The 22,228-nt window shown below is 44.2% G+C and overlaps 1 protein-coding gene across 2 annotated transcripts in view; it reads left to right on the top strand.

The window, feature by feature from the left end:
- The window catches only part of LRRC43 (leucine rich repeat containing 43), a 344,921-nt gene that overhangs the window by 2,212 nt on the left and 320,481 nt on the right, over nucleotides 1–22,228 (top strand). The gene's annotated exons all lie outside the window — the stretch shown is intronic.

The following is a 22,228-nucleotide window of genomic DNA, read 5'->3' as shown; positions in this document are numbered from 1 at the left end:
TAATGTACCTCTTTAGACTGTGCTGAATGTGGCTCTTTAGATTGTGCCAAATGTGCCACTTTAGAATGTGCCAAATGTGCCTCTTTACAATGTGCCGAATGTGGATCTATAGATAGTGCCGAATGTGCCTCTTTAGATTACGCCAAATGCGCCTCTTTAGAATGTGCTGAATATTCCTCTTTAGAATGTGCTGAATTTGCCTCTTTGGATTGTGCCAAATGTGCCTCTTTAGATTGTGCCATATGCGTCTCTTTAGAATGTGCTGAATGTTCCTCTTTAGAATGTGCTGAATTTGCCTCTTTACAATGTGCCGAATGTGGATCTTTAGATAGTGCCGAATGTACCTCTATAGATTGTGCCAAATGCGCCTCTTTAGAATGTGCTGAATGTTCCTCCTTAGAATGTGCTGAATTTGCCTCTTTAGAATGTGCCAAATGTGCCTCTTTAGAATGTGCCAAATGTGCCTCTTTAGATTGTGCTGAATTTGGCTCTTTATAAAGTGCTGATGTGCTTTTTCAGATTGTGCCGAATGTGCCTCTTTAGAATGTGCCGAATATGGCTCTTTACAATGTGCCAAATGTGCCTCTTTAAATTGTGCTGAATGTGCCTCTTTAGAATGTGCCAAATATGGCTATTTAGAATGTGTTAAATGTGCCTCCTCAGATTGTGCCCAAAATGAGCCTTGTTAGATTATGCTGAATGTGCTCTTTAGAATGTGCTGAATGTACCTCTATATAATGTGCCAAATGTAGCTCTTTAGACAGTGCCAAATGTGGCTCTTTAGAATGTGCCAAATGTGCCTCTTTATATTGTGCCAAATGTACTACTTCAGAAAGTGCTGATTGTGGCTCTTTTGAATGTGCTGAATGTGGCTCTTTAGATTGTGCCAAATGTAACTCCTTCAGAATGTGCCAAATGTGCTTCTTTACAATGTGCCGAATGTGGATCTTTAGATTGAGCTGAATGTACCTCTTTAGACTGTGCCGAATGTGCCTCTTTCAAATGTGCTGAGTGTGTCTCTTTAGAATGTGCCTCATGTTCCCCTTTATATTGTGATGAGTGTGCCTCTTTAGAATGTGCCAAATATGCCTCTTGATATTGTGCCGAATGTGTCTCATTTAATGTGCCAAATGTTGCTATTTAGAATGTGCTTTTTTAGAATGTGGTGAAAGTGGCTCTTGATATTGTGCCACATGTGGCTCTTTAGATTGTGCCACATGTGGCTCTTTAGATTGTGCCGGATATGCCTCTTTAGAGTGTGCTAAATGTGCCTCTTTACAATGTGCCGAATGTGCCTCTTTAGAATGTGCCGAATGTGGCTCTTGAGATTGTGCCAAATATTCCTCTTTAGAATGTGCTGAATGTGGTTCTTTAGAATGTGCCACATGTTCCCCTTTATATTGTGATGAATGTGCCTAATTAGAATGTGCCCAATATGCCTCTTGAAATTGTGCTTAATGTGACTCATTTAAATGTGCTGAATGTGGCTATTTAGATTGTACTGAATGTACCTCTTTAGAATGTGCTGACTGTGGCTCTATGGAATGTGCTGAATGTGCCTCTTTAGATTGTGCAACATGTGCCACTTCATATTGTGCCAAATGTGGCTATTTAGATTGTACTGAATGTACCTATTTAGATTGTGCCAAATGTGCCTCTTTAGAATGTGCTGAATGTGCCTCTTTAGAATATGCAGAATGTACCTCTTTAGAATGTGCAAAATGTGGCTCTTTAGATTGTGCCAAATGTACCTCTTTAGAATGTACTGAATGGGGCTCTTTAAAAGGTGTTGAATATGCCTCTTTAGATTGTGTCAAATATGACTCTATAGAATGTGCAGAATGTGCCTCTTTAGAATGTGCCAAATGTACCTCTTTAGAATGTGCTGAATGTGGCTCTTTAGAATGTACCAAAAGTGCCTCTTGACATTGTGCCGAATTTGCCTATTTAGAATGTGCTGAATTTGGCCTTTTAGGTTGTGCCAAATTTGCCTCTTTAGAATGTGCCAAATATGGCTCTATAGAATTTGCCGAATGTGGCTCTTTAAAATGTGTTGAATGTGCCTCTTTAGATTGTGACAAATATGCCTCTTTAGAATGTGCAGAATGTGCCTCTTTAGAATGTGCCAAATGTACCTCTTTAGAATGTGCTGAATGTGGCTCTTTAGAATGTGCAGAAAGTGCCTCTTGACATTGTGCCGAATTTGCCTTTTTAGAATGTGCTGCATTTGGCCTTTTAGATTGTGCCGAATTTGCCTCTTTTGATTGTGCCAAATGGACGTCATTAGAATGTGCCAATGTGCCTCTTTAGATTGTGCTGAAAGTGGCTCTTTAGATTGTGCCAAATGTGTCTCTTTAGAATGTGCCTATTTAGATTGTGCCAAACGTGCATCATTAGAATGTGCCAAATGTGCTTCTTTAGAATGTGATTACTGTGCCTCTGTAGAGTGTGATGAATGGACCTGTTTACAATATGCCTGATGTGCCTCTTTAGAATATGTTGAATGAGCCTCTTTAGAAAGTGTTGAATGTGCCTCTTTCAAATGCGCCGAATGTGCCTCTTTAGATTGATACAAATATGCCACTTTAGAATGTTCCAAAACAGCCATTTAGAATTATCAGAAAGTGCCTCTATAGAATATGCTGAATGTGCCTCTTGAGAATGTACCAAATGTGCCTCTTTAGAATGTGCCAAACATGGCTCTTTAGATTGTGCCGAATGTGGGTCTTTAGATTGTGCAGAATGAGCCAAAGGTGCCTCTTTAGATTGTTCTGAATATGCCTCTTTAGAATGTGCCGAATGTGCCTCTTAAGATTATGCCTAATGTTTCTCTGTAGATTGTGCTGAAAATGCTTCTTTACATTGTGCCTAAAATGATTATTTAGAATGTGCTGAATGTGACTATTTAGATTGTGCCAAATATGCCTCTTTAGATTGTGCCAAATGTGCCTCTTGGGAATATGCCGAATATTCCAATTTAGACTGTGTCGAATGTGCATCTTTAAATTGTCCCAAATGTGCCTCTTTAGACTGTTTCGAATATACCTGTTTAGAATGTGCGGATTGTGCTTCTTAGAATGTGATGAATGTGCCTCTTTAGAGTGTGACAAATGGACCAATTTAGAATGTGCTGAATGCGCCTCTTTCAAATGCGATTAATGTGCCTCTTTAGATTGTTCCAAATATGCGACTTTAGAATATTCCAAATGTGCCGTTTTAGAATGTTCTAAATGTGTCTCTGTAGAATATGACAAATGCGCCCCTTGAGAATGTACCAAATGTGCCTCTTTAGAATGTGGCAAATGTGGCTCTTTAGATTGTGCTGAATGTGGCTTGTTAGATTGTGCCAAATGTTGCTCTTTATATTGTGCCGAATGTGCCTCTTTAGATTGTGCTGAATGTGCCTCTTTAGAATGTGGTGATTGTGCCTCTTTGGAATGTACCGAATGTGTCTCTTTAGATTGGGCCGAATTTGCCTCCTTAGATTGTGCAGAATGTACCTCTCCAGATTATACCAAATGTGTCTCTTTCGATTGTACTGAATGTGTCTCTTTCGATTGTGCTGAATGTGCCTCTTTAGAATGTGCTGAATGTGACTATTTAGAATGTGCTGAATGTAAGTAATTAAATGTGCCAAATGTGCCTATTTATATTGTGCCAAATGTGCCAGATATACCTCTTTAGAATGTGCCGAATGTACCTCTTTATAATGTACTGAATGTTCCTCTTGAATGTGCTACATTTGCCTCTTAAGCATGTGATGAATGTGCCTCTTTAGAATGTGCTGAATGTGCCTCATTAGTTTAGGCTGAAGGTGCCTCTTTAGAATGTCCCAAATGTGCCTCTTTCGGCTCCAAATATTCTACTTTAGAGTGTTCCGAATATGCCGTTTTAGAATGTTCCAAATGTGCCTCTGTAGAATACGCCTAATGTGCCTCATGAAAATGTACCAAATGTGCCTCTTTAGAATGTGCCAAAAGTGGCTCTTTAGATTTTGTTGAATGTGGCTTGTTAGAATGTGCCAAATGTGGCTCTGTAGATTGTGCTGAATGCACCTCTTTAGACTGTACTGAATGTGGCTCATTAGAATGCGCCACATGTGCCCCTTTATATTGTGATGAATATGCCTATTTAGAATGTGCCAACTCTACCTCTTGAGATTGTGCTGAATGTGGCTCTTTATATTGTGCTGAATGTGCCTCTTTAGATTGTGCGGAATGTGCCTCTTTAGAATGTGCCGAATGTATCTCTTTATATTGTGCTGAATGTGCCCCTTTAGAATTTGCTGAATGTGCCTCTTTAGTTTGTGCCAAATGTGGCTTTTTAGATTGTGCCGAATGTGCTCTTTAGATTGTGCTGAATGTGCCTCTTTGGAATGTGATGAATGTGACTATTTAGAATGTGCTGAATGTAAATAATAAATGTGCCAAATGTGCCTCTTTAGATTGTGCCAAATGTGCCTCTTTAGATTGTGCCAAATGTGCCTCTTAAGAATGTGCTGAATGTTCCTATTTGGACTGTGCCGAATGTGCATCTTTAGATTGGCCCAAATGTGCCTCTTTAGACTATAACAAATATTTCTGTTTAGAATGTGCCGATTGTGCTTTTTTAGAATGTGCTGAATGTGCTTCTTTCAAATGCGCTGAATGTGCCTCTTTAGATTGTTCCAAATATGGCAATGTTACAAATGTGCTGTTTTAGAATGTTCTGAATGTGCCTCTGTAGAATATGCCAAATGTGCCCTATGAGAATGTACCAAATGTACCTCTTTAGAATGTTCCAAATGTGGCTTTTTAGAATGTGCCGAAAGTGACTCCTTAGATTGTGCCAAAAGTGGCTCTTTAGAATGTGCCAAATGTGGCTCGTTAGATTGTGCCAAATGTGGCTCTTTATATTGTGCTCAACGTTCCTCTTTAGATTGTGCTGAATGTGGCTCTTTAGAATGTGCCGAATGTGCCGCTTTATATTGTGCTGAATGTGCCTCTTTAGAATGTGCCGAATGTACCTCTTTATAATGTGCCAAATGTACCTTTTTCGAATATGCAGAATGTGGCTCTTTAGATTGTGCCCAAGGTGCCTCTTTAGACTGTGCGGAAGGTGCCTCCTTTGAATGTACCGAATGTGCATCTTTAGAATGAGCAAAATGTGCCTCTTTAGATTATACTGAATGTGCCTCTTTAGAATGAGCCGAATGTGCCTTATTAGATTGTGCCGAATGTGCCTCTTTAGAATGTGGCAAAATGTACCTCTTTAGAATATGCTGAATGTACCTGTTTAGAATGTGCAGAATGTGAATCTTTAGAATGTGCCGAATGTAGATCTTCAGATTGTTCTGAATATGCCTCTTTAGATTGTGCCGAATGTGCCTCTTAAGAATGTGCTGAATGTGGCTCTATAGATTGTGCCGAATCTGCCTCTTTAGATTGTGCCAAATGTGCCTCTTTAGAATGTGCTGATTGTGGCTCTTTAGAAGGTGCCAAATGTGCCTCTTTAGAATGTGCAGAATGTGCTCCTTAGATTGTGCTGAATGTGCCACTATAGAATGTGCTGATTGTGGCTCTTTAGAATGTGCCACATGTGCCCCTTTATATTGTGATGAATATGCCTGTTCATAATGTGCCAAATCTGCCTCTTGAAATTTTGCCAAAAGTGGCTGTTTATATTGTGCTGAATGTGCCTCTCTACATTGTGCAGAATGTGCCTCTTTAGAATGTGCCAAATGTGGCTCTTTAGAATGTGCCACATGTAACTATTTAAATGTGCTTCTTTATATTTTGCCAAATGTGCCTCTTAAGAATGTGCTGAATGTTCATATTTAGAGTGTGCTGAATGTGCATCTTTGGATTGGCCCAAATGTGCCTCTTAAGAGTATGCTGAATATACCGGTTTAGAATGTGCCGATTGTGCTCCTTAGGAATGTGATGAATGTGCCTCTTTAGAGTTTGAATAATGGACCTATGTAGAATGTGCCAAATGTGCCTCTTTCAAATGCGCTGAATGTGCCTCTTTAGACTGTTCCAAATATGAAACTTTAGAATGTTCCAAATATGCAGTTTAAGAATATTCCAAATGTGCCTCTGTAGAATATGCCAAATGTGCCTCTTGAGAATGAACCAAATGTGCCTCTTTAGAATTTGCCAAAAGTATTTTTTTAGATTGTGCCAAATGTGGCTCATTAGATTGTGCTAAATGTGGCTCTTTAGATAGTGCTGAATGTGCCTCTTTAAATTGTGCTGAATGTGGCTCTTTCGAATGTGCCACATGTGCCCATTTATATTGTGATGAATATGTCTATTTAGAATGTGCCAAATCTGCTTCTTGAGATTGTGCCAAATGAGGATCTTAATATTGTGCTGAATGTACCTCTTTAGATTGTGCCGAATGTGCCTCTTTAGATTGTGCCGAATGTGCCTCCTTAAAATTTGCTGTATGTGCTTCTTTAGAAGGTGCAAAATATGCCTTTTTAGGTTGAGCTGAATGTACCTCTTTAGAATGTGCCTCTTTAGATTGTGCCAAATATGGCTTTTTAGATTGTGTCGAATTTGGCTCTTTAGCATGTGTCAAATGTCCCTCTTTAGATTGTGCCAAATGGCTCCTTTTATTTTATTGGGAATATTTAAAGAGTGCGAAAATTTCCTGAAAGGGTAGCAGTACACTGTCCGTAGCAACAGGATTTAGAGCCACTTGGTGAGGGTAGAGAGGCATGCAGGTGTGTTTACACTGAGAACCGAGGACAAGAAATTTGCACAAATTAAGAGGTAATGTTGTACGGTACGTGTCTCCTATCCATGTCACCCATGGAAGTGCACAGATATTTTGTGTATTTTAAAGGGCCCAAACATGTCAATACTTGATTTAAATTTCAACCCCTCAAGTATTCCATAAACGGTGGGCTACAAGGTCTCCTGGGTTGATAGGGGGCTTTTTTTGCCTGCATGAATCGCAAATATCCCTGCTGCAGCACTGCACCTATTCAGGAGTTCCACAGGGGAAAGAGAGGTACACCAGAAAAATAATTAGGCACATGTTTGTTGTGTTTAGAAACGGGGTGATTAAGTGATTTATCCAAATTCACAAAATGTGGACCCGAGGCCGAGGCTAGGGAGATAATAGATGTGTGTCCTTCAATTTTTGTGAACAAGAGGAGAATGGAGGCCCATGTATATCAATTGTTGCTTCTGTCTGTTAGGTAATGGAACAAATGGTTATTTGCTCCATACAAATTTTGCGGCGCAGTTATTCTAACGAGGGACAAAACTCATTTCATGCTTTTTCTTTGTTTGCATATAATGCATCGTGCAGAAAGGAGGGGTTGCGTTTGAGGCAAAAACAAATTGCTTTGTTTTGATTCCAAAGATAGAGCATTCCATATTACAAATGGAGCAAAATAGTGCAAAATGGAATTCCATTGTTTTGTCATTAGTTCAATGTTTCTGTCATAAGACACTAGTCCTGCCCCTTTTTTCTAGTGCTTATATCATATGTACTTACAATGAGTATGGCCTTTTATAATTCTCTTGTATAACATATACATTTTAATAAGATCACCGGTGTATTGAAGAATTCGAATTTTTGGGGGGAAATTACCTGGCTATATGAAGTGCATCACCAAAGTCAGCAGAGTAAAAATAAAGAAGGGGGGCAAGGCACACCACTGTTCAATTTGTGTGTGTGCACGCGCGCACATTTGTGTGTGTGTGTGTGCGTATATATAATCTGAAACTTTAAAGCTGTTGCTGACCTTTACTCTGACCCACATGTCAGTGTGTAATGCAATGATGGCTTTTAACAGAAACAGGGAAGTAGGCATACTCCATTTGGTCAATTTAGGAAATAATATCTGATGGTCCCCTACATCAAACTCAGGACTAAGGTCTACAAAACAAGCAAACAGTGGGGATACATAAGGATATTTGGAATTGTGTACCTTATAAACAAAGGCAAGAACAATATTGATTGTGCTGCATTTTGATCTGAACTCTGTCTAGTCCAAATATTTGTCTTCAGGTTCCATTAAAAGGAACAGGCATAAGCTTTTGCCTTTACATCTAAAAGTGCAATATGTCAGTAGTTGGCAATATGTCAGAAGTTGGCAGGGTCAGATCGTTCTCCATTCTTGTATATTGGATGTAGGATGAACCCATGCTGAGTATGCAGTACTGTGCCTGTTGAAATGAGCTTTGATATAAAGGAGATAACCCACAGGTCTGGTAATCAATATGAGATGTAAACAAGGAACCTTTTGCACTATTGCATCTAATTAGCTCATGGGCCCAATTTGTGTCACAAACTGTTGATAGTTCACAAGTGGTGTCCTCAACAATGGGTTGATATTCAAGATTACCATTTGTTATGTAAAATGTATTATCTGAATTATAATGAAGTTAAATAATTTGTCCATTTCAAGAGAACCTCCCCATTTCTTTAACATCTGTTGTAATTATTATGAACCCTTTTGGCAAAATGTACATTGATCTCTTTGATGTGGTAGCCCTTTTTAGGTCGAGCCTAGACTCAGCGTGCATGCTCTGCTCTGCGAGACTTGCTGTACTGGAATAGAAGCCCCGCCCACTCTCCATCTATATGGCTTGTGTCATTGTCCTTCAAAATGCCGACTTCTGATTCGTAAATAGGTTTGTTAGGCCCTCCTTAGTACCGCCTTGTCTTCATTTGTAACCTTCCATGGCGACTGGCCCTTTTACTTCAGTTATTACACAGTACATGTTATTTAGTCTTGTAAGCACTATTTTCTTGATTGAGTTTCTCTTACTGCATGCATGACCTGTATTTTATCGGTATATCCCTCTTCCAGAGGTACCGTCTCTCCCTCAGTCGCATTCTCCCCTCTCAACAGCACCCCACTCTATGCGAGATATCTCTATCTCCAAGCTTAGCAAAGCTTGCTTCCTCTCCCCTGGTAAAACACTCCTCCCCCCTTGTCAAAAAACTCCTCCCTCCATGTTACATTCCTGTAAGGTTAACACAGTGAGTGCATGGGTTTAGGGAGGGGTGGATGGATGGTACCCCTCCTCCGACTTCCTCGTACACTCTGTAGCTTGGAGAGGGGCTCCACAGGGAGGTCCTCCTCAGGACTTGTGTACAGGGCCCACCAGCGCCTCTCGCCGCCTTGGACCCATGGGTGAAGCCAAGACTGGCAGCCCGCAGCCATGGCCTTGGACCCACGGGTTAGGCTGGGAGCCCGCAGCCATGGCCTTGGAAACACAGGTTAGGCCGGGAGCCCGCAGCCATGGCCGGATGTTTATAGCACTGAAACTGGGGGTAAAAGTCTAAAATACTTCTACAGGCTTAAAAACAACACCAACTGAAAGACTGGTGCATTTAAGATATGCTACCCCAATATTTTGTGTAGAGAGGTGGTGCCGTCGCCAGGGTTCTTGGTAACCTCCCTTCTGTTAGTGTGTGTTTGTTGTGCAAACAGTGAACAGTCCCGGGGCAGTGCACGCGGGGATGTGCTTCACGGTGTCTCATAACAGGGCATGCTGGTGTCTCTAACGCTGTGTCCAGCTACCCTGGTAACGCTGTAGTTCTCTAAATGTTTCACCCTGTGCCATGCTGATATCTAAAAACTCCTTGCAGCATGGTTTGGCATCAAAGTATAAAAGTACAGGTGCTCACCATACCACAGTACCTGTGCACCCCCTTTAAATAAACGAAGTGCAGTTTCCCAGCACCTGCCCATTGAACGCCCTGCAATGTAGGCGGCTGTGCTGACGTAATCGATTCTCTGGGTGTCATTTACAGGTGGACATATTATCTGTATTTATTTATTTATTATGCAATTTGTATCGCGCAAACTAAACCCGAAGGTGTCAAGGCGCCTATCAAAAAAGATCAAAAATGCAAAGCACCACTACAGGTACGCGCGTACAAAAAGATGGGTCTTCAGGGCAGATCTAAAAGATTGTAAAGTGGGGAGAGATCTTAGTTCAAGAGGGAGAGCATTCCACCACTTTGGGGCCAGATTGGAAAAAGCTTTACCCCCCCATCTGGTTTTCCGGATACGCGGAACAGAGAGAAGGAGTCTGTTTGAGGAGCGAAGGTTCCTGCCAGGATTGTATTGGGACAAAATAGATCCAATGCCAGTAGGGCTATTTTTAGCTAAAGCCTTGTAGACCATACACATGGTCTTAAAAAGGATACGGTCCACAACAGGAAGCCAATGAAGCTGCTTCCGGGCAGAGGTGGCAGAGGCACGTCGGGGTAGATCCAAAACGAATCTGGCTGCTGCGTTCTGGACCACCTGCAAGCGCTGTAGCTGACTTTTATTCAGTCCGGCATACAGCGCATTGCAATAGTCCAGACGAGAGCCCAAAAGGGCAACGGCAAGTTGCTTTCTTGCCTGCAAAGAGAGATAGTGCCTGATTTTCCTTAGTATATGGATGATACCCCAACAGGTCGATACAGTCCTGTTGACCTGTTGGCACATACTAAGGATAGGATCGATCATAACCCCAAGGTTTTTGGCTGAGGAAGTAGGATCAGGACAGGCACCCAGTGAATCCGGCCACCACTCAGCTGACCAGATCTCTTCCTTTCCTCCAAACACCATCCCCTCAGTCTTCTCCCCATTCAGTTTCAATGAATTGTGAATCATCCATTGGCCGACTGCCTCCATACAAGATCTAAAATTGGCGGCAGTTGACGTAACTGACTGGGAGAGAGAGACGAGGATCTGGGTGTCATCCGCATAGGAGACTACCTCCATCCCAAAAGATCTAATAAGTCTGGCAAGGGGGGTCACATAAATGTTAAAAAGGGTGGGACTAAGCGCCGACCCTTGAGGGACCCCACATTGCACAGACAGGGATGGAGATAGAAACTGACCCAGCATCACCCTTTGCTCTCTATGATCAAGAAAAGAGGAAAGGAGCCCCAGGGCCGCCCCCGAACCCCGATCTCCCTCAGTCGAGATGTTAATACTGAGGGAAAAAGGGTATCGAAGGCAGCCGTGAGGTCTAAGAGGATCAGGAGGGAGGTCTGTCCCCCATCTACACGCGTGCGGATGTTATCAAGCACTATGGTGAGGGCAGACTTGGTGCTATGTCCCCTCCTGAATCCATGCTGGGATAGATCTGTGGTTCTCTTGATGCCTGTAATGGTATTCTACCCTTACTACCGGTCATTACTTCGTATTACCATTACTTAGCATATTTTAGTTCCCAGATGCCATTACTTAGCAAGCATTTACTACGCATGTTCCATTACTTAGCATGCACTTAGTAGGCATAATAGAGTTACTGTGCAAATTAAGTTGCGTTTAGGTTTTGGGGTGCTGGGGTAATTTTAGGGGTCAGGGTAGGTTAGGGTTTTGGAGTGTAGGGGGGTAATTTTAGGGTTCAGGGTGCTTTTAGGTTTTGAGGTTCTGGGGTATTTTTAGAGGTCAGGGTGGGTTAGGGTTTTGGGGTGCATGGGGTATTTTGAGGGTTCAGGGTGCGTTTAAGGTTTTGGGGTGCTGGGGTATTTTGGGGGTCAGGGTAGGTTAGGGCTTTGGAGTGTAGGGGGTAATTTTAGGGTTCAGGGTGCTTTTAGGTTTTGGGGTACTGAGGAATGTTAAGGGGTGCAAGGGGTATTTTTAGGGTTCAGGGTGCATGTAAGGTTTTAGAATGCTGGGGTATTTTGGGGATTCTGGGTGCGTTTAGGTTTTGGGGTGCTGGGATATTTTTAGGGGGCAGGGTGGGATAGGGTTTTGGGGTGTAGGGGTATTTTTAGGGTTCAGGGTGCTATTAAGGTTTTGGGGTGCTGGGGTATTTTTAGGGGTCAGGGTTTTGGGGTGCATGGGGTATTTTGAGGGATCAGAGTGCGTGCCACGGATCGGTTACTATTACGATAATTTTTTTGTTTTAAAGTACCAATAACGCGTTGTAATTGTATGCTTAATAATTAACTGTGAAGTAAAAGCATCTTTTATGAATTTGTGTATATTTGCGAAGTCAAATCATGCGCACTAAAATCATGCGTAGTAATGGTATTTGCGAAGTAAAAACTTCTAAGTAAATACCTACTGAGTAATGGTATGCTAAGTAATATCATACATTCGCCTGTAACTGCAAGGCTAACTTGTGCTGTAAATCTGACTGAACGACATGCTCACCTATATTAAGGAGTTAACCTCATGCGTGCTCATGATGAGCTGATCTCGTCATAACGGCTGCAACGCTCGCACACGGGGATAATTCTCTCGCTGTGCTGAACATTCTGAGGAAACTGGTGTGGCCGTGACGAGCTCAGCTCGTCATGAGCACAGAGCCACCGTGCTGTGTGACGAGCTGAGCTCGTCACGAGCACTGGGGCGCTGTGCGCAACCCCCCTCCCAACAGCATAGCAGGGGAATTACCCCCGTGGTGAAGGGGTTAATACGTGGCCCCCAGAAAAGGGGTGGAGCAAGGTCAGACTGGCATATTGGGCAATCAGGCAGTGCCAAGGGGCTGCTCTCACACATCATTGAGAGGGCTGGTCTGACAAGTCAGTGAGTAGGCTCCTGTTTTGGCTGTTTCTGGGCCTGTTTTGTGGCCAGCTGGGACAGTTTTTACTGTTGATTTTCCAGCGATTACCACAAACATTGACTGCAGCAAGCTTAAATCCACCCTACCTTCCATACATTGAAAAACTGCCCTATATGCAATAACGGATGGCATTTGTTTTCGCTATCTAATTTACTAATGAGGTACACTTTTACTTTGGTGTCTGGGCCTATTTACTGTCCCAGTCCGACCCAAGGGTGGAGTTCCAAGGTGGAGGGGACGTTTCAAGAGAAGTGGGATCTGACGGACAACTTGCAAATCTATTTTTTTTATTACATTTGTATGCTGCAAAAACGGCAACAGACACATAGAACATTAATTCTGTTCTGCCTTACATAATTGAGCGCAAACGGACTGCATTTAAACTGTATCACTGTGTGAAGGCACCTGCGGACGAGATCTCTGTGCACTGCGCAAACTCTGGGCTGTAGTAGCAGTAAGACAACTCTGGTGGTTCCTGCACTTTCTCTAGAGAGTAGTGAGCGGCCTAATCACAAGTTTGACTCATCATACAATAGCACCGAGGGTTAAAGCGTCTGCTGCACATCCACAATCAACCGGGCACCGGCTGACCCCTCATTCAAGCCCCCCGTCCTAACATCTCTGTCTTTGATATAGGACCTTACAGTATATTTCCGTGATTTCTGAAATGGCTTCAAGGAGCTGTATACAGGCTGCAAGGTATCAATTTAGAACCTTGCTTTTTTTAATCCGTATTTTCTTATGCTAATGTTATTAAAATAGTTGCTTATTAGTGCCACTTCAATGGGTCCTTGCTTAATTACTCACATGGACAGCTACATCTGCCATTCTTACAGTGCAGGTCTGTCTCGTACATACAGAGGTTGGAAAGGTCAAAAAACTACCTCTAAATCATAGTTTATCTCTTAAACTCTTATGATGTGACAAGGTGGGTGCCTTTTGTTCTCCCACTGGCATTTTGTTCCAGCATCATCCTAACAGGGAGCCAGCTCGCACCCTTAACGCCAATGCCATTGGGAGAACAAAAGGCACCCACCTTGTCACATCATAAGCGTTAAGAGATATACTATGATTTATCCTGTTTCCTCCATCAGTCTTAGGTTGCTGTTATGTTATGTTAATTGTTTATTTATTCAGCGCACGTACGCCCATGGGCTTCATGGCGCTATTGAACAGTGGGTTTGAAGACACAACACAGCAAGGCATTTTCGGCAGTCATCTAATTGCTGCCTACGGAGCATAACAGGGCTGAAGTTGAAAAGGAGTGCTTTGCCAAAGTGTAGGCCTTTCAAGGGATCAGATCTTACTTGTTCAGTATGAGGTTTGTAGTCCAGACAGATCACAGACCCCTTAAGTGGCAGGTGGCTGTGAAAGGAGAGCATGAAGTTGCTCTGTTAAATAAAGAAAATCACATTCAGCCTAATCGAAGTCTGGGCTATGATTTCTGACAAAAACCAAAGGAGTTCAATCTATATAATTGATTTTGATTGATATTGAGCTGATAATCATGAAACTGACCAACGTAGATTCACTGTCACAAAGTTATTGAGCAAATAATTGTACAATGTCTAGAAATTCCATTACGTTTATACTAACAGGTGCCAACATGAAAATGAGGCTTTGGCTCTTGCAGATGACAAAGGTTGCACATAGGAATACCCTATAACTGCAGTATAAAACAGCATGGCTGATATAACAGTGGTAGTCTGGTAGGTGTAAAACTGTGCATACATGTATGGCTCTGGTGATCACTCACTTTGGAAGGATTGGGGATAAGCATGGGGATCAAGGCACGGTTACAGCATTGGAATGCAGATGAGCTTTGCTGCTGAATTTGGCAATCCCATGGCCATGCTCTGCCAATGGTGAAGCAGGTCCCATTCATTCAGGTCTGAAAGTAGCATCTTTTAAGAGGGAAAAGTCCCCTACATGATTTGCCAGAGGGGTGGCCCTGACCTGAGTTTCCAAGGTTGATTATCTGGTTATTTGTGATCTTCTTGGTCCCAGTGCACATGGCAATCATGTATGCACACTGAGGGCCTGCATGGAAAAGGTTTGCGACCCAGAATAGGACTCTATGGCCCTGAGGGGCACACCATGCGCTTCCCTGCTTTTCGTAGCAGTACTATTTTCAGCTCACTGTGCTGCGAAGGACTGACAGTGGAGAGCAGTGAGGGGCTGAGGCACCGAAGATGAGGACATTTTGTCTTGCTGCCCTTTTCGTTGATCACATGTGTACCTGGGAGAGTGTGAAGCATTTGTGCTAGGCCTGACATTTGCAGAATAGAAATTACATTTTGGAGCTCCTATGTGCCAATAGTTTATAAAATGGGTTGGAGAAAGCATGCAGTGTGAATTGGAAGGTTCCTCCAAAGCAATCTTGAGGGACTCTGAAATGAACCTGACTCTAGGAGCTGAAGGATACAAAACAGGGGGCTCCTCTGACGTTCTGAGACATTCCTAATCCCTTCCTGCTCCATCCTTCAGCAAAGGAGTTACTTCCGGGAGCTTTGAAGGTAGCTGAGTGAGGAAGCCTCCTCCTCTTTTGTGCCTTTGCTTTCAGACCTCCTGAATGGACCCTCCCCGCCTCCCCACTCCTTCTTGCTAACAGTAGAGGACAAAGTCTATAGTTTTACCAGTCTGGGAAAAATATGCAAAAACGTGGGTGAGAACTTCCTGAACTATGTCACTCATAGATCTAAAATTCTGGAATCCACAATCTCGGTCTACAAACTGAATATAGTTATGAACCTGAAACTTCCAGTTGTACCAGTGCAGGTGGCCCACAACACTAGAAACCAGGAAGACTTCTGAGCTCTAGGGTTTGGCTCACTGACTGCCAAATCTACTTACCAGATTCAGTAACAGGAACCTAGGAATTCTGCATCCTATTAAAAAAGCTGCCTTGAAACAGCTCGAGGGTAGGAGCCCCTCCAGCACTTCCAGCACGCATCATCAGACTGCTGAGGATGGGTGCTGGCAGTGTCTTTGCTTGAAGGCAAAGCTGACTAGAAGAGGAGGCCATAAGGAGCTTGCAGGAAGAACTAAAGTTGGCCTGCTGTAGCCAGGGAAGGATCTGCACCGCCAGGTCATTTATTCAGGCTTTGAGACCCTTGTTCCCACTGCATTGTTTCCTGGGGAAGAGTTAACTTGCTCGCTGAATCTTTGCTTGTGTGTGGACAATTGGACATTTTTCCCTGACCAATCAGTAAAAAACTGCGCAAAGCGTTCAGCAAAATCCACGGTGAAGATGGACACACCACAATGAGTCTGTGACGCATTAGTGCTGAGCAGGATTGCAACAACATTAACAGCTCTACTCTTGACAACGTCAGTGGTGTGACTCAAAGGGGTTTCTTCATTTCATGTATGCATAGCACCTCCTTTCCAGATGTGGAGCGGCGTGCCAGGGAATAGAGCCATCTCCAGGCTCATTCAGGCCGGGGCAGAGTGTGGACACTCTCTCCACATGTCAGGTGGTGGTGTGCATCTCCAGTCTCAGACTGGACAAAGGAGGAAAAGCATTTATTGGACTTCTTAATGATAGGAACCATTGAGGCATTGCGGGGGAAACAACAAGCATTGTGACAATTATGAATGGAATGTACATTGTATTGTATTGCATTAATATAGCACTTACTACACCTGACGAGGCGTTGAAGCGCTTTTTTCCCGAGCAGCACGCTACTCCGGAACCCATACAGTGTTGGTGGTGAATTAGTATAGTGAAATATGAAATTAATATGAGTGGCGGATAGGTTAGTCAGTTATTTAGATTGAGAAGGATAGCGGAGGGGTAGAAGAGGTAAAAAGGTTTGCATTTACATAGCGCTTGCTACCCCAAAGAGGTTTTATATGTAACCACTCTGTTTCCATGTTGGGAGGCTAGCTACAATCCTAGTGAATTGTTGGGAGAACATAACCTACCAACCCGCCAGGGCAATTTACTATATTTCACGCTGTCTTTATGATAGCTTTACCTATGGGCGCAGCCTAAGTCAGGGCTGGCTGACTCCCTACCACAGTGTTACTCCCACAGGATAACTGTGGGCATTATTGTGTCCGCTGTGTTTCATGTGCACAATTCAACTATGTGTCCTGACTAATATACTTTCAAGTAAAAGTGCTGGCTGAACAGTAAGGTATTGACTGTTACTACTTACATGATTAACTTCTGAGCAGGGTCGGAATGACCTATAGGGTAATCTTAAAGAGTGACTTCAGACATGTTCCACTATATAATTAACGCAAAGTGTGAAAGAAACGGCAGTGCAAAGCGCCCAGGCAGTGCAAGAAAGTTTAGTTTAATGCCACGACTGTACAATGTCAAGTAAAGCACAGAACAGAGCTCAGTCATTCAATCAATTAATCAATCATTCAATCAATCAATCATGGGTTTGTTTAGCGAGACTACTCACCCGTAAGGGTCTCAAGGCGCTGGAGGAGTTGCAGGTTCCAGTACATCAAGGAGGGGGTGGAAAGACAGACGTCACTGTTAAAGAGAACTCTCAGCTTTCTTCTTTTATGGAGTAAATCTGAAAGGGTCAAAAAGTTTACCTTACGTTTGTGAATAAGTCAAAAGGAACTGCAAATGAACATTGTATAAAAATAATCAAACATTGTCATCTAGCTTTTTGAACACGTCCTGAGTTCTAAACTCATCGTCTAGTGCCCGGAAGCCTATCAAAGGACGGCTTGGAGCAGGATTCGCATGTTTTTAGGTCGAGCTAGAGTGCGCATGCGAAGCATGCATCTAGCTCGACAACTATTGTTGTCAGTCTCCTGTGAATCTGAGACAGGGATCGGCCACGCGCGTCGATTGCACCTCGTGGGCGCGCACGCCCAGGCCGGCGCCATGCACATATCCTATCTCAGATTCCCAGGAAGTCAGCCATGCCTCTCTCAGTCGCGCGTGCACACATACACACAGCCACACTCACACACACACATACACACACACATACACATACATACACACACACACACGCAGGCAGGCACACACACGCATGCACACACACACACTGCATACACACACACGCTCACACGCGCACCCCCCCATCTTACCTCACCAGGCTCTTGTCGCTGCGCTGGCATCATCTCTGCACTCCAGCTCCTTTGCCAGCACGACACGGGGCTCTCCCCTTAGGCATGGGAGCCCCGCCGTGCTATCCGCTGCTCTTCACCCGGGCCCCCTCCTGGGACCCGGGACTTCGGCTCCCGCACTTCACTTTGCCTCCGGGCTCGCTCCTCATAACGAAAGTTATGAATGCCGCATGGCGCACATGCGCGGGCAGCCCCCGCCCTCCCACATCTCCTCGCAGCCCTAATACTCTCTGCCCAGTGCTTGTTTTCATTAGTGTGGGAACTGCAGAGGAACTCAGTGGTCGAAAAGCGTTCAGCCTTCAAGGCAGGAAGGAAAGGCCAAGCGCTCAAATAGGTTATGCAGTGTACTATTCCGTGATGAACTCAGAATAAACATCCATCCGGTGGTAAGACAACGTTATACTGAATGCTGCGGGTTGTGCAATTAAGTTTAGATGTACTGCGAGATTTGGAGCGAGGGTAAAAGATATTCGAGTGTTCAAACATTTTTCGTAAAACAGTTGCTAAAGTCCCCAAGCAGCCAGATAATGGGGTTGGTTAGTTAAATATTAGAGAAGTCTTTCCACGAGGCATGCGGAAATTGGATTTAATACCCAAGAAATTAACGTTTTCCTAAAATTAATAAGCTATTTTCACAGTACGGGTATGGCAGGAAATCGAGGTCATTCAGTCTGCACAACGGAGTAATGGGATTATATAATTGCAGAATCTCTTCTTTGGTCTACAATTGGTGATGCAAGACATCTGTTATCTTGTCTCTGGGGAAACTGGCCAACGAGGTGTCTGGAGCATAGAACTTTGTAAATGAATCCCCTTGCTTTCAGCTTCCCATCTTTGTCCGCTTCTAGGATCTAGGCACATCTATTGCTCAGGCAGATTTCTAGCGATGTATAAATCTCCGCTTGTAGGTTAGTGATTTTTCCTACACGTATATGGTGATTAATCCTTGATAATTATGCCTACAATGTTTGTTTTTAAATGTATTTATGCACGGAACAGTTACCCCTATCTACTGCTGGGGGAATAAAAACAGTAATTTAATACTAGAATGCGGTATTACCACATTTCATCCAAAGCAACCGCGTAGGAACAGCAAACGAGAATGAACACACGCCCTCTGTCCCCGGAGACGGAAAGTATTCACCCAATCTCATTAATAATTTCTACACATTGTGGGCCAGATGTTTTCTGACTCGGCTTGATCTCGGTAGTTGGTCAATAAAGGGCCAAGAACGGTGTAACTAACTTTTGGTTTTACAACACGGATCAGCAATCCAGTTCTCAGTATTGGATTTGTGGTTGTTGTTCGTCTTGTTTATTAGGAAGAGCTTGGGTTAGAAAGGCCTACATATTCTCCCAGACAGCTGTCTTTAAATATGCATAGCGCTGAGTGCTTGCTGAGATATGTGTTGACCTGCGCATCCTCTACACACCGTTGATCAATTTAACACATGGAACGCACCCGTTGTTCCCAGTTCCCATGGCATTTATTAGTGTGTCATTTTACAGTGACCCCCTAACACCTGGGCAACTATTGCCCCTCTCTGACCTCCATATTTAAGGGACAGATGCTCGCTGTCTTTAAAAGTTGAAGTAAAATGGGGTAAATCGAGAGCAGATGCAAACGTAAACCTTTGCATGATTACTGAGCAGACAGGAAAGCATCAGCAAATTCTTTAAGCAGCAATGTAAGATATTTTGGGATTCACTGTTAACCTTGTAAAAACGCTGACACCTCATTGCATCGCATGGCGGCACGCAGAGGCGTACTGTGACCACCCTGATTTTATGGATCCTAAAACCAATGTCCGTGTTGTGGCAGAAACGATCCTCATTGACAGTCTGAACTAAAACCGAATGTCTGAAAAATCTATTTAACTAGAAATGGCTATTTCAAAAGCAATCGTTTTCAAATATGATTCTCAGTGGCTAGCAAGAAAAGGTAGAGCTTGTATCTTTAGATTACAAGAAAAAACTTTTTAAATCCGCCAAATGTTGCAGATAACACACACTGTGAAGGAGGCTACCTCATTCAGATTGGTGGAATTAGTTTTAGTCTGCCCACATTGTAGCTTTTACCCTTACCCCCCCTTTTTCAGGCCAAGTTTGCTGCGTGTACAGGCTTTAGAATAGTCCTGAGTTTAATCACATTGGCATTTGGGTCAGGTGGCTTAACCGCAAATGAGTACAATTTGTTCGACGTATGCCTTAAAGATACTTGTCCTTGCCCACTTCTGTGCAGCCATGCGCAATTGTCCTTAACAATGGGTCTTGAACTACCTCTTTTCGTGATGGACTGCTAGGGTTCAGGCCACAGCCCGGTTTCAGTTTCGCTGTCTGTCCGTGTGAAACCCCTCCTTCTGGAGCTGGGCTGCTGTAGACAAGGGTCGAAGAGTGAGGGGCAGCACAGGGGCTAGAGGCCTGGGAGCTTCTCGACGTTCTTGGGCAACCAACATTGCGTGGCATAGGTGGAACAGGGCAGGATTTGGAGTGAACATTGTTGAGTAGGAGCAGTCCACAGTCAACGGAAAGAACAGCGCTGTTTCCAAGTCTGGTAAGTCTGTCTTGGTGTGGAAAATACTTGTTTATTAATTGCAGTATAATCTTCTATTTGTTTAAATATATGTTTGAACACAATAGTTTTGCAATTGATATTTTTACTGACAGCCTTCTGTGTATACACACACGTTTAGGGAGTCCTTTACAATCAGCAGTAGCAGTGCTGCATCTCCTCACACACACAGACCAAGTGGTACAATGCTAAAATCAGAGAAAGTTGACCATCGCGCACAAAACACATTCAGGACAAGCAGCTGTAATGTAAGATTCTTTCACACCCAGGAGGTACACTGAGCTGAGGAGTAAATTGCGAAACTTTGCACATATCCATGTTTCTTGAGCTTACTAAAACTCTTTATAAAGATTACAGACTTCCCAAAACTGGTGTTGTGCTAAATGAAAAATCGAAAAAATGTCTAAAGGTACATTTCTACTGCAGAAGAATTATTTCCTAAGTGCCGCAGACCCGGTTTCTAAACCCAAACACTTCTTGACAACAACTGACGGAGCAACCGGCAGCTCTGTTGTGTAAACACAACTATTGTTGCGTGAAGGGCCCAGTACCCTCTGAACATTAGGCACCACCACATTCACCACCACCGCATCCACCACCACCGCGACCACCATGTCCACCACCACATCCACCTCCACCACCACCACCACGTCCACAATCACCACCTCCACCACATCTACCACATCTACCACCACTACGTCCACCACCACTACGTCCACCACCACCACGTCCACCACCACCACGTCCACCTCCACCACGTCCACCACCACCAGGTCTACCACCACACCCATCACCACCACGTCAACCATGTCCATGGTCATCACCACCGTGTCCACCACCACCATGTCCACCACCACCACCACCACCACATCCACTACCACTACATCCACTACCACCATGTGCACCACCACCACGTCCACCACTATCACCACCACCATGTCCACCACCACCACTACCACGTCCACCACCACCACGTCCACCACCACCACGTCCACCACCACCGCGTCCACCACCACCGTGTCCACCACCAACACCACCACATCCACCTCCACAGCCACCACCACCACGTCCACCACCACCAAGTCCACAATCACCACCTACACCACCCCACCACCTCCACCACCACTACATCCACCAACCACTACATCCACCACCACCACGTCCACCACCACTACGTCCACCACCACCACGTCCACCACACCCACCACGTCCAGCACCCACCACCATGTCCACCACCACTACCACCACCACCACAACCATCACCACATCCACCAACATGTCCATGACCACCACGTCCACATCCACCACCACTACGTCCACCAACACCATGTCCACCACCACCACACCCACCTCCACCACGTCCACCTCCACCACCACATCCACCACCACCATGTCCACCACCACCACACCTACCACCATCACCACATCCACCACCACCACATCCACCACCACCATGTCCACCACCACCATGTCCACCACCACCATGTCCACCACCACGTCCACCACCACGTCCACCACCACGTCCACCACAAAGCCACCTCACTCTATCTATCGCCCTCACTCTATCTATTTAACGCCCTCACTCTATCGATCTGTCGCCCTCACTCTATCTGTCACCCTCACTCTATCTATCGCCCTCACTTGCTATTGCCCTCACTCTATCTATCCATCTATTGCCCTCACTCTATCTATCCATCTATCGCCCTCACTCTAGCTATCTATCGCCCTCACTCTAGCTATCTATCGCCCTCACTCTATCTATGTATCGCCCTCCCTCTATCTATCGCCCTCCCTCTATCTATCTATTGCCCTCCCTCTATCTATCGGCCTCCCTCCCTCTATCTATCACCCTCACTCTATCTATCGCACTCACTCTATCGCATCAGCACAGCATCACTCGTCGCCACCACAACATCCCTCAGCGCCACCACAGCATCAATCTGTGCAACCATTCAACAACAACTGGTTCAAATATGTTCTCTCAATGTTTCAAGCTTTATTACAAAGGTCACAAAAAGATGTTAATATT

Source organism: Lissotriton vulgaris, chromosome 11, assembly GCF_964263255.1.
Source record: "Lissotriton vulgaris chromosome 11, aLisVul1.2, whole genome shotgun sequence".
Lineage (NCBI taxonomy): Eukaryota > Metazoa > Chordata > Amphibia > Caudata > Salamandridae > Lissotriton > Lissotriton vulgaris.
Note: the sequence above shows the minus strand (reverse complement) of the source record. Positions and strands in the feature narration are given on the sequence as shown.